Below are 12,183 nucleotides of genomic sequence, written 5' to 3'. Positions count from 1 at the left end.
GAGGGGAAGGTAACACAGGTTGCTCTTCCAGTCACACACAGAGCCAGCATCAACACCATGGAGCGAGGCTTGAGGTGGTGGATACCAACGCTACCTCATCACATGTACTTTCAGGACTTTGCAATCCTCAGTTGCGACAGGACAACATACGGGTTGTGGTAACACAGGATAGCATGTAGAACAACACTACCGCCTTCCCCTGTGCGCCTTTTGAACCAGCTACCTCCCTGCTCAGTACCTGTCGACTCATCTTTCTTCGGTCCACCTCCTGTTCTGTACTTCGTATGCTAGAGAAAACAGACCGTATGGATGAGAGACAGGCAAACCCTCACGCTCTGGGCTGAGGAGGTATTACACTCTCTTGATTGCGTATCTTGGTGGTACTGAGCACAACTCAGATGCCTTACCACTTCGCCAGAATTAAATGTTTTGTCTCTCTATCGTCCTTCACCTAAGAGCCACTTTAACACTTCAGTTTAATATTCATGTCATCAACATCATTGCTAACTGTTAAAACCTGAATGATATAAATAATGAATTAATATGTATGTGGAGATCTCTATTTTGCCCAATATTTCTTACACCATTTTGATTGGAGCCTCCGCATTCTGAAGGCAAATACAAATGATTCTTCCCCTTTCAGCCTGATTCTGCTGTTGCCGTCACTGCAGCAAATTAGCAGCTCCACTCCAGTTATCACAGAGGAAAGGGGACTTTGCTCGGATACATCCAAATGGACCACTCCCGCCAGTGCTGACACCAGTTGACGCATGCTAACACACCCAGCAGCCCCTCGACAGGCATGGGAATGATCTGGTTTCATCAGCATTGCTTACTGGATCATAAAGAACTTAGTGATAAGGTCTGTCTTTACACGTGCAGAGCCTCCAAGGACTCTAATGGGCTAGGACATGCATGACCATGGCACAAGGCCTTCAAGGTTAGGAGTCTATTCGATATTAGAGCCAACTTAGTGAATTTACTGTAAAGGCACTCTCATTTAAGCACGCAAAATCTTACAAGGTTCACAATTCAGCTTCAGCTGGGGTTTGCCTTCAAAAAGCAAGACTTGGGTCTACATGCTCAGTTGGCAGAAATGAGCTCAGCTCTGTTTTCCTGAACAGAACAAATTCAATTTACATTGGCATTAAATTTGGCCCTGGTTCTGCATTTTGGGAGGGAATCTTAAAAAACAACCTGCACCAGGACACTGGAATTTTTTTTCCTGTTTTTGAAAACTTCATTGGAATAGAGTCTTATGTGACTATGCTTTTAATCCAAACTCTGCAGTAAGGCCAGCTTGAAATAAAAAGGAGACGAGATCAGCACAGGTTCAATTCTCAGTTTTAGTTTTAAAATTATTTGGAGTACAGTGAAACCTGAAATATACCACCAATATTATGCCTAGGGCAAGATTTTTCAAGACTATATGTGAGCCAGGAGATGCAGAGGATCACCTGGTAAATTTTCAAATTCACTTCAGATGAGACACCCAGAGTAGCATGGTCCCCTAGAGCCATCTCACTATCAGAAATATATTCAAAGGATATTCTTACCCTCTCTGATATTTGTCAGATAAAAATACATTTTGTGGAGTTTCAGTTGCCCCATAGTTAATGGTGGGGCTATATTTTTTATCACTTGAAGATCTGGTCTGATTAAGTAAAAAGACCAATTAGTAAAGACTGCAAATTTATGTAACTATAAGCCATATACTCAGTATGTTCTCTGTCACCACAGAGACCAGGTGACTTTTTCACATCACAGGTCTCTAGTTCGACACTTGCTCAAACATCCAGTTTTGAGAATTGCTACAATTTTGAAAGATTTCACTGAAAGCCAGGCACTAAGAAGTTAGGTGCCTTTCCTCAAGGCAACGTCTTATTTAGATCAGGAGATCATTTTCCCTTCCTGCTCTTGAAAAACATTTTGCTATTCACTCGGTGTGTCCTATTAACAGAAAATAGAGAAAGTTCTGATGCATCGTAGCACGCATCTGAAATTCTAATTCTAATTAACAAGAAGTCATCTGTAGTTGTCCAACATCATATTATTAATTCACAAAGCAATAAAGGGATATATTTCAGACTGAATGAGAAGATAGGTACTGGATGGGGTCATAGTATTTCACTACACATAATTTGTCATGATCTTTAACTATTTCAAACCTATAGAAGTCAAGTCGTACAATGCCTTACCGTGAACATAATTTCTCACATATAAAAAGCAGTTACATATGTATGATTTATTCTCATGAACTTAAAACCTAAATTAGATCTAAATCTGTATATATAGGGTTGCATAAGGAAGTATATTTTTACTGTGAATATGTCGACTTTTGCTCTTTATGTATTTTTGAGCAAGAAAGGCAATTCTAGGGACATTGTAATAGGCTTTCTGGCATTATGATCAATATGTACATTAATTTATTTAAAAATTATATTTAATAACAGGAACAGTAGATTTGATAACTCATTAAAAAAGCACACCTCAGTTAAATTCTAATCAACTTTACATTCCAAAACTCTTAGGGAAGACTTTTTTTAATCTACACCCCAAAAATGAAGACTTTTCAAAATGCATTGCTACTGAGTAAAACTTTCTTCTTCCTGCTCATTTAAAAAAAAATTAAGTTGATTCTAAAGTATAGGGAAACCCAAAATCATTCATTCATTCATCCATTACCTTTCCAGCAAGAGAATGTGCAGTTACTAGAATTTTATACAATTAGTGCTCTGCGAGTCCTTTAAATGCAAACCTGTAAGAGGAAAGTAAAAACAAATCAAAGTTAATCGTGACTGGCTGGAACAAAATGCTTAAATCAATATGAGGATGGCTCATCTGCTCGTCATTTAGCCATTACCTGGGAGACGAGGACCTCCTGCTATGCCTGATTTTTTTTTTTTTTTTAATACAGATTTACCACTGCCTCAGTTCTGCAGACACATATGAAGCCAAAGTCATTCCAGACTCGCCCTGTCATACTGTTTACTCTTCATATCTTATTTCATTTATTCCCGTTTGCTCTTTCCATTGGATACAGAGATAAATGCATACAAACATTGGGATGTTCAAAAAGTTTAGTCCAACAGCAAGAGAGGGCAAAAGCCACCATCTCACATTTATAGCATCCTGGAGAAAATGACAACATAATAATTCTCCTAAAGAAGAAAATCCATGTATTAAAAGATTTTCTTTGCATTAAACCTTACAATGAAGAGGAATGCTGCACAGTTTAGAAATATTTTGAAGTATTTCTTCACCACATATAGAAGCCAGGTTAAAACTTGTTTCTAGTACAAGTTTAGAAATAGAAACCTCATTGTCTGATGTTCAAAATACAAAAAGCCTAAGGACGTAAGGCATATAACTAAGGAAAGGGCATTTTGGTGACCCTATGGACACACAGGGCCTGATCCTTATCTTACTGGCACCAACAGAAACCTCAAATTGGTTCAAGTCAGTGGTGTTTGACCAGGGTCTGCCCCTGGGATCAGAATCAGAGCTGTGTACATGCTTGGCTTTTATTGAAAGCCAAAAAACTTCCCCAGAAATGTAGCCCCTGTGTTTTTTAGGCAATGCATGTCTGGGCAGCAAAGGCTACTTGGTCATAATCGTGACAAAGCAAAGTCTTTAATTCCGGTTCCCAAACTGGAACACGTGACCATTTCTTCTTTTGGGGAGATGAGAGTGAAATGGGAGCCAGTGCCATCTCTGGAAGAAAAGCCTATGATGCAACCTCAAAATAAATACACTTATTTGCATATACAAACACTGGAGCCTCAAATGTATCCACTAATATCCCCTCCTTAAACTGTTAGGAATATCACATATGCTACAGCTAACACCAACCAGAATAATGAGGGAGGTGTTGTTTTTTTGATATTTTTATAAGTTCATGTAACTCTACAGTCAAAGCAACTCTAGGTTCATCAGAGCTATCACATAAAAAAAGGACTTAGCACAAACAAGTTTGTTTAATAATCAGCTGTCTTAACTTCAGTCCTCTCTCAGACCTGTGTGTATACAGTCTTTATTACAGCCTAATCACACCGCAGTTACAGAAAGGCAAACTTTGAACTGAACAGCTACTGTCACCTCCCTCTCTGTTTTCCTTCCCCAGCAGGTTAAATGTGGAAAATTAAAAATCTGCTGGGAGTGTGTCTAAAATGAAGTGTAAATGGGCATGGAAAACCTATGAGAAAACTGTTATGGAAGGTGCCTGAATGGCAAAGTGCAAAAGGTGACAAGAACAAAATTGTGATGGCATACAAAAGGCAAGAGAATAAGAAAGATGTGATACAATAGATAGCTGGCGTGAGCCTATCAACTGGCTGGTGGCTCTTGTTCCACCCACCTCCCCCTCAATACCTTCATTTTTTTGTTATGATAAAGGACATTCACGATCAGTAGCAATGTTATAATGATAGTAAATGCAGGATTTAAGGTATATAAAACCTTCAGCCAACATTAGAAAGCCACCAAGGGGGAGTTACCTTGCACGAGGTTCTATTTAGTGATGGCTCCACTCTTTCACTCCCTGACTGCAAATCAGCATTTTTAGTGGACAATAGGCTCAGCAGTGGCCTTATGATTGCCTCTTTTCAAATGGAAATGGCTATCCTAACTCCTCTGCCAGGTTTTTCTTACTAGAGCACAAATTGCAGTTTACAAGGCTCTAAGGGGAAAAAAAAAAATCTTAGCTGAATATCTTTTTTTTATTCGACAAACTGACATGTAAATTACCCTTTAAGTGCTCCACTCTAGGGCTCTGATCATCTCCTAATTGTCACAGTCAATTGTAGCCAACAGTCTCTTCAATCCCAAGCGCTTTGACAACAAGCATAAGGATCAAAGCAGAATCAGCTCCCTTCAATATCCTTCTGTTTAGGATGCTACAAAAAGCCTGAAAAAGAAAGGTGTAAGGGCATTAGTGGAGAAGGAACTGAGAGTAGAAAGTACTACAGCAGTAATTTTCTTCTTCACTAATATTATATATCCTTATATACTCTGTTGTCACATGTTCGGCATGAATACATAAACATCCCAGAGAATAAATAAGGTTTAAAACGGCTCGGATATATTACTGTTTAAAAATAAATGCATAATGCATTTCTGCTGTCTCCTGCGTGCCTCCCCCCCTCCTTCTCCCTCCAACTTTCCCCTCCACTCTGGGAAGGAATATAACAGCAATCATTTTTTAAGCAACTTTGTGGGGTTTTTCCCCCCCCAAAGCAGTCCCACATTGTCTTCCAGGATGAGCTGGGCTGCAAACCAGTCTACCCCGATGGAAACCCATCGCAAGTTGTATTCACGGGGCTGGTGCAACTTAGACGAGAAGCGGGTTATTTGTGCAGCTCTGCTTTTGCTTTCTGAAGTGCCTATAACCCAAGGTCAGGCAGAGGCTGGAGTGAAACCCTCTCATTCAGTTGGAGTCCAACTCTAAGAACAGCCAGTTTCAGTCACATCCAAAACGACTGGGAAGAAATACAAGAATAAATACAGCAGTCCTCAAAGTCTGCCCAGGGAAAAAAAAATTATTTGCTGTAATTCTGAAAGAAGATTCACCTTTCATCATATTCCAGACCGCTTTAGATCAGCACAACACTACATCGCTTAAATTTTTGTACTAGTTTGCTGTGTTTGATGATACGAGCTTGCTTGCTCTGCAATACGCTTTCATACCCTCAGTGCATTGCAGACGCCTCAAAGTAAGCCTTGTTGAAGTCGTGTTTCTAGGGAATAGGAGTAAGGCGGAGCTATTCTGAGTCATATTTTTACTTCAAAACTTGTACGTATCCACGAACGTAGCAGTAACTCCCACAGAGGCTTGCAAACAGCTTCTGCCACACAGGCTGCAGGGGAGGAATAGCACGGCTCCTGCAGAAGATGTGCTGCTGAAGTGGGAGAAAGCCTGCAGGATACCAGGGAGGCAAACTGGGGACGTGCCAAGCTCTAGAGTAACTCAAAAGAATCTCCAAACGGATAACCAGGCTCTGCAGGGTTAGGCAATTGGATCCTTTTGGCCTCTCCAAGGATCTTGCTGCCGTACAGAAAGGATGCAAGAGGCTTCATCCATTTTCCTGGAGCTCTGTCTCTCCCACTACTGCAAAAGGTACTTTCCGCAAGAGAGAGCTTGACACCTGAAGTCCAAAAATAATGGGAATTTGGAGGTGAAAACCTATTTGCTCCTTCATAAGAGATTAATTCACTTCTTACAGCTGTTTTTAAGAAACTGCCACTTGACATTTCTTAAAGATGATGCACCTTATCCGTTGGCTCACGTAACACTGGAGGAACGGTTAGACGAGACAGCTCGATGAGTTTAACAACCTGGTGCCCCCCTCCTACGCATCCCACTTTCCTTGCACAAATTCTGGGTCTTGGTGTACAAGATGAGCCAAGTCAGATCCATAGACCAGCAGAAACCAGTCATTTGTGTAATGGGAACCCAAGGCAAGGCTTTGACATCGATGTTCCTAAACCATCACCTCCATCATGCTCCCCAAAGACGACCAAAAGGTTTAAGATGCAAACAATAACCCTATTTTTACTTAGAGAAGGCTTGTAGCTCGTAGGGAAGAGAGCACAGATATAACAAGGCTTCCTACAGAGCTGCCTCTGCACCCACCCACTGCTGCCTGCACCCACCGCCTTGCACCCGGCCATGCTCAGAGCCCCCGGCACCACCTTGCACACGCAGATGAGCATTGTTGAGTTAGAGACGCTAAATGTAGATAATACATTAGATACAAAGATTGGTAAGAAAAAAGGGTTTTCGATAATGAATAGGAACAAAAAAAAAAAAATCAAAATTTCTCATGGGAAAGATATTCGAAAAAATGTTGATTGGGAAACATCAAAAGCGCTCATTTGAATGATGTTGAAATAATATAGAAGGTTAATCTAATATATCATTTAAAATAAATACAAAACCAAAATTATAAAATTGAAGTGGAATGTTTGTCTTGTCAAGCTGTTTTATTTCCATATTATCAAAGGGAAATATTTTAACTCTTTCTGACCAAAAATTTCACTGAAAAAGGCATATTTAAAGAAAATTTTCCAGCTTAGTGAAACATGCTTTGCCCGTCAGCAAATTTACAAATATTTTGCAGCTCTAGATAAAGATCAATATCTTCCCCAGACAGCTAAATTCCGAGGTGTCTCCAGTTAAAATGTATAAAATATTTTCTTTGATATTCCACTATACAAGGCAAATCCCGTTATTTTCTAGGAAGACTATTCCAAGACACTAGGACACCTTCCAAATGAAACCTTCCCAACATTAGCAAATTGCTCTGTGGCTATTTAGCTCACTAGAATTAACCTGGTATATAAAGATATTTTTCACCTGCTCATTCACCCACAGGAGTGCCACATGCCAAGAAAAAACTGCAAGGTCACCTGGAATGTAATTAACTTTTTTTTTTTTAAACTGTGCTTATTTAAAAAACAGAAGCATTTCCAAATAGCAGGAAATCAGCTAACATAGCCTGCGCTATTTTCTCACCTTACTTGAAAATGCATCCAAACACTTATTACATAAAACTGTTGGTTCCCAGCTTGGTCTGTGGAGTTGTTGTTGGTAGTCCGCAGAGAGATGAATAGCACAGTAGTCCTGGACATTTTCCTTGTTTCCAGCTGCTAAATCATAATAAAGAAGGTTAAAATAATATTCTTCTCCTATCAGAACTTTTCCATGGAGATAATTGCTATAGTGTTTGCAAAGTACAGATTTCATTACCAGAAAGTAGTAGAGAGTCCACATGACAGTGAATGGGAGGAGATAAGCTCAATGAGACAACTTGCCCTTAAAATAAGACACACATTATGGAAAAAGTTGGAAAAAAAAAACCCTGCCCTATCAGAGAATATGTTCTTTCTTTCAACGCAAGGAACCCACAGCACTAGAGACCGTTAGATGGACTAAGCCGTTTGTTGCACATGACCATTTCATGATACTTCAGAGTGGCAATTTACGATGGGCGATTGAACGATTGCCTTGCACGACTGTAACAAGGGGAAAGGTGCCATAAAATTGCTTGTGCGCTGGAACAGCAGGCAAGAAAGTGGCTCCTCCGGCTGCCTCCCACGCAGAGCAGCAAGTCATGGGGCTGCCCAGGAGCACAGGGGCTCCTCTGGAAGGGTTACCCTAAAAAGGGAGCACTGAATGCCAATCAGAAGGGTGGTTTACTGATAGGATGCTGGTGCCCTTTCCTACAGACTTTAACATAAACCCCCAATCTGGCTGTAAAGGAGCGGAATAATAGCGCTCATTGTGTCGCTGACATTTCTCTCGGAGGGGGTGGCTTTTCAGTAAGCAGTTATGTTTCCTTATTTAGTTCTCCACCATAATCGTGGATTTTTGCAGTCCTTATTTTTATGCTTCTGGAAAGTAAAAGGATGAAAGGTTACATTTGGGAAGTCTAGAAGCGACAGCCAAAGCACGTGCACCGATGTGATGTGAAAGTCCGCGGCCACGAAACCACTTCAGGACTATTGCAAGATGACCGATACGGCTTCTAAACTACCAACCATTAACCAGCGTGCTCCGGTCATGAAATCCTTGTTCAATTCAGTCTTTCAGGCAACAAAGACATACTGTTTCTCTCTGGGATGCCTTGCAGGTACCAGTGCTGAGTTTGCTAAGACTATACATCAACTCATTACCTCTGCAATGGCCAAAGCCATGTGAAGTGCCTTCAGAAGTCCTGAGGAAGCCATCTGCTTAAGCCTCAGCTGGGACTTGTTTTAAGGAAGTCACATGCTGCTTTCTAAGTGATTATTTCTAGATGGTGCTCAGGGGCAGGGAGGGAGGATTGGTGACCACAGCTCCTTCTGTGCAAAGGCAGAGATTCAAGCCATTGAATACTGACAGCAGTGATCACAGGACTTATACTGAAGGAGGCAAATTGTATGCAACTGCTTGCTCTTGGGGAGAAGAGGCTTTCTTGGGTGTCTTCATAGCTCATTAGCACAGTTTCTACTGCAGTTAGCTCAACCACACAGCTTCCACTCCAGCCACATCCTCCTAAGCCCAGGAAAACATCACAATCCCATTTTACAGAGGAGGACATAGAAGCTGTTTTAACAGTGGGATCCAAGCCTATTAGAAGCTAATGAGAAGATACGCTGCCCAGTGAATTCACTAAAGTCATAAAAAATTGGTTTCAGAGCCAGGGCTGCAGCATAGCAGCTCCCAGGTCCTAATCTGTGCTCAGGCTGCTTGGTATCACAAAGACCTTCCTGCTTTTAGCTCCTGCTAGGTCAACGCCAGGCAGCTAAATGTACATTGAGGACATTGCTCACTTCCAGGCTCGTACATGGCAAAATACAGAACAAGGGCATCATTCACGGACACCAACATTAGAACTTGGTTGTAAAGAAAGCTGTTTCAAATAATAACCAGAGAGTTAGAAAAAGCATGTCTAACCATGTGTCTGTTAAGAAGAATATTATGCAGCATTTATCAGCTCAGACAGGAGCTTGCTTCATAAAACCGGTTTCAATATAGGATTTGAAGTATATGGCAACTGATAGAGTGACTATAGACATTATTTTACACCAGGAGAACTTCTATCTATTACTAAGCTGTAGTTTTAATTGGCATTAAGCAAGAAGAACCACAAGAATAGAGCGAGTACCCACTTCTCACAGCCCGTCTATCTTGTGTATAGTTACTTAGGGCTCGTATACCACCAGTTTAGAAACATGCATAATTGCTTATGGTCAACGTCGTAGCACTGCCAGATCACACATTAAACAGATAACCACTATTATTATAAGAGCAACTTCCTTGACCTCATATTTTGGTCTGGCTCTGAATTCCTGTACTTTACCAGTTTGGTTTGTTGCATTATGCCAGCCTTCTGCCTGTACATGTCATTTTCTACTCCTGTAAGTGACCGGTGCAATAGAGAGCTTACTATAAAAATGCATATTTGAGCACACGAATAGAATAAATTCAAGAAATATGATCACAGTTGCTCCTGCAATGTTTTTATAAACACAGAGTCTCTGCTTTTTTATTATAGTTAAGGTACAGTGTGTTATTTGGCAGAGGAATCTGACTTGAAAATGTAAAAGGTTCAGGCAACCACACATTTGGAAGTAGAAATCATTCCTTAAAACACGGCTCTGGTTTTTAAACATAGCAAAATTTCTGGAAACTTCAGTTTCTCAAAGTCTGCCAAAGCTCCAGTCACATGTAACATATTCTTGGGGCTTACATATAATGTTTCAAGTAATAAACAACATCTTGTTTAGAGCAGGATGGAAAAAAAGGGGGAAAGCACTCATTAGGAGTCAAAGCTCTACATCAGTACTAAAAACAAAACATGTTTCTTGCAATGAAACCTCAGAATAACTTTTATAATGTATTATAAGAGATTCACATGCTCTTCACACCTCTAATAATTGCAGTTAAAATTGTAGGTTAAATTCTTACAGCAATTAGATAAATTATATTACAAAAGAAAGAAAATTTCATACTCACTGAAGTGCACTCAGGTTTTCAGAAGGAAAAGTTCTGTTCATCTTAATTCAGTGACAGAATGAGTTACATATTGTACATAACTATACATCGTCAGTAGCCCTTCAATGCTCTCTGTATAACTCATTTATCATGCACTTTTTATTCAGGAACAAGGCTGTATTTAAAAAAAAAAAAATTTGTTTCCATACGAAGACTCATCATGCAGAATATTCACAGCTTAAATATATGCACAGTCATCTCTACTAGTCAGACACCATTTCAGTCCGCTCATCGGAATACACATTAACAAAATGATATTGAGATACAGAAATAGCACACCGCAGCCAGGATTGAAGTACGGGCCATAATACCTACCTCACTGGGATCTAGTAAGGTTTAATTAATTAATGCTTATGAAGCACTACGAGCTCCTCAGATCATCACTTCAATTCATTATCACCCCCATTTGTTTTGTGTCCCACTTTCCCCCTTAATTCAACAGTGAATTTCTTTCGGAAAGTGTTGCATTTATAGAGTAATGAACAGATGAAAGCAGTTGGAGTGATTTGGCCTCGCTGCATTTGCAGGAGTTTAAAAGGGAGCAGGACTCCTTCCCTTTCTTTTCTGCTCAAGTCATTTAGCATCAGGTCTAAGAAGAGCAGGAAGCTTTGTGATGTGTAATGCTTTTCTCAAGAAGCCACCCCTGACCAAAACTGTGTCAAAATGCAACAGAAAAAGTTGAAGGTAAGAATGTGACATTAAAGAATTTGGTATTAGTCTGGGAAGCTTCCTCGCTCATGTTTATGTTAATTAAGGATAAGCATGAGCTACAAAGCTCAGAGAGGGTATGGATGCAGGCATTTGTTTCTTGCCTCATCTCTAATAATTATTAGATACATTGGATGGAAATAGTTGGAAAGAAAATCAATAAGAGAATGAATCAAGAAAATGAATGGCAATTTCAAATACTTACATGTATAGGATTTCACTCAAAGGCGAGACAAGATAAAATTAGTAGTCTGTATTAAAACAAAACAGAATACAGTTTGATCAAACTTCTCTTCAGTGGAATCTTCTTTAAAGACTTCAGATCTTGGCATTAAATAATTTGGGTTAGGGAACTTAACAGAGAAGAAAGGAAAGATTATCTGGTGAAAGTCCAAGGTTGCTATAGAATTTCAGAGAAGAAACCAGATTAAGACAACAAAATTACTGGTGGAAGAAAAGCTGATAAAGAAGACTAGAATTTGATAATGGAAGAATTTAATTATTTGTGTATTGATTGGTATGATAACTATGTGGAAGCTAACAAAGTTTGTTTGTAGTGGCAATGCTATTAGTCCACTGAGCAGCCAGTAACTATGCAGAGCCCCATACTTGGAGAGAGGTATATATATTGTTATAAAATTAATTTTAATTATAAAATTTAACTTTAATTACATTTAATTTCAGTATAATTTTTTAAGTTAATGATAGGGAGTTCCAACTTCGCTATCATAAAGATCCTCATAGATTTAAGGGATAGATCAATAGAAAACATTCTTATCAAGAAAAGCTTGGGAGATTCACAAAGTAAATAGACTCAGGTCAAAAGAACAATTAAGAAAACCCAAATATGCTCTTATTATGCATTCAAAGAGAAAAATCTTACTAACAATAAAAGAATTGACACAGCCAATGGTGGTGGGAAATGTGCCAGTAACACA

General features: G+C 39.6%; 1 long non-coding RNA gene across 2 annotated transcripts; it reads right to left on the bottom strand.

Annotated features, from left to right (window-relative positions):
- Positions 1 to 2,291: 2,291 nt before the first annotated feature.
- Positions 2,292 to 10,926, bottom strand: LOC127018695 (uncharacterized). Of its 2 annotated transcripts, none has more exons than XR_007766807.1 (5): positions 10,853 to 10,926; positions 10,499 to 10,652; positions 7,514 to 7,647; positions 4,747 to 4,906; positions 2,292 to 2,758 (listed from the first exon to the last, which is right to left on the bottom strand). It is a non-coding gene; the product is annotated as an uncharacterized LOC127018695 (long non-coding RNA). The 2 variants fall into 2 exon arrangements; XR_007766808.1 differs by having other exon boundaries at positions 7,514 to 7,644.
- Positions 10,927 to 12,183: the final 1,257 nt, after the last annotated feature.

The sequence above is a fragment of the Gymnogyps californianus genome, chromosome 7 (genome assembly GCF_018139145.2).
Source record: "Gymnogyps californianus isolate 813 chromosome 7, ASM1813914v2, whole genome shotgun sequence".
Taxonomy (NCBI): domain Eukaryota; kingdom Metazoa; phylum Chordata; class Aves; order Accipitriformes; family Cathartidae; genus Gymnogyps; species Gymnogyps californianus.
The sequence above is the reverse complement of the archived record's forward strand: the minus strand, read 5'-3'. Positions and strand labels throughout refer to the sequence as shown.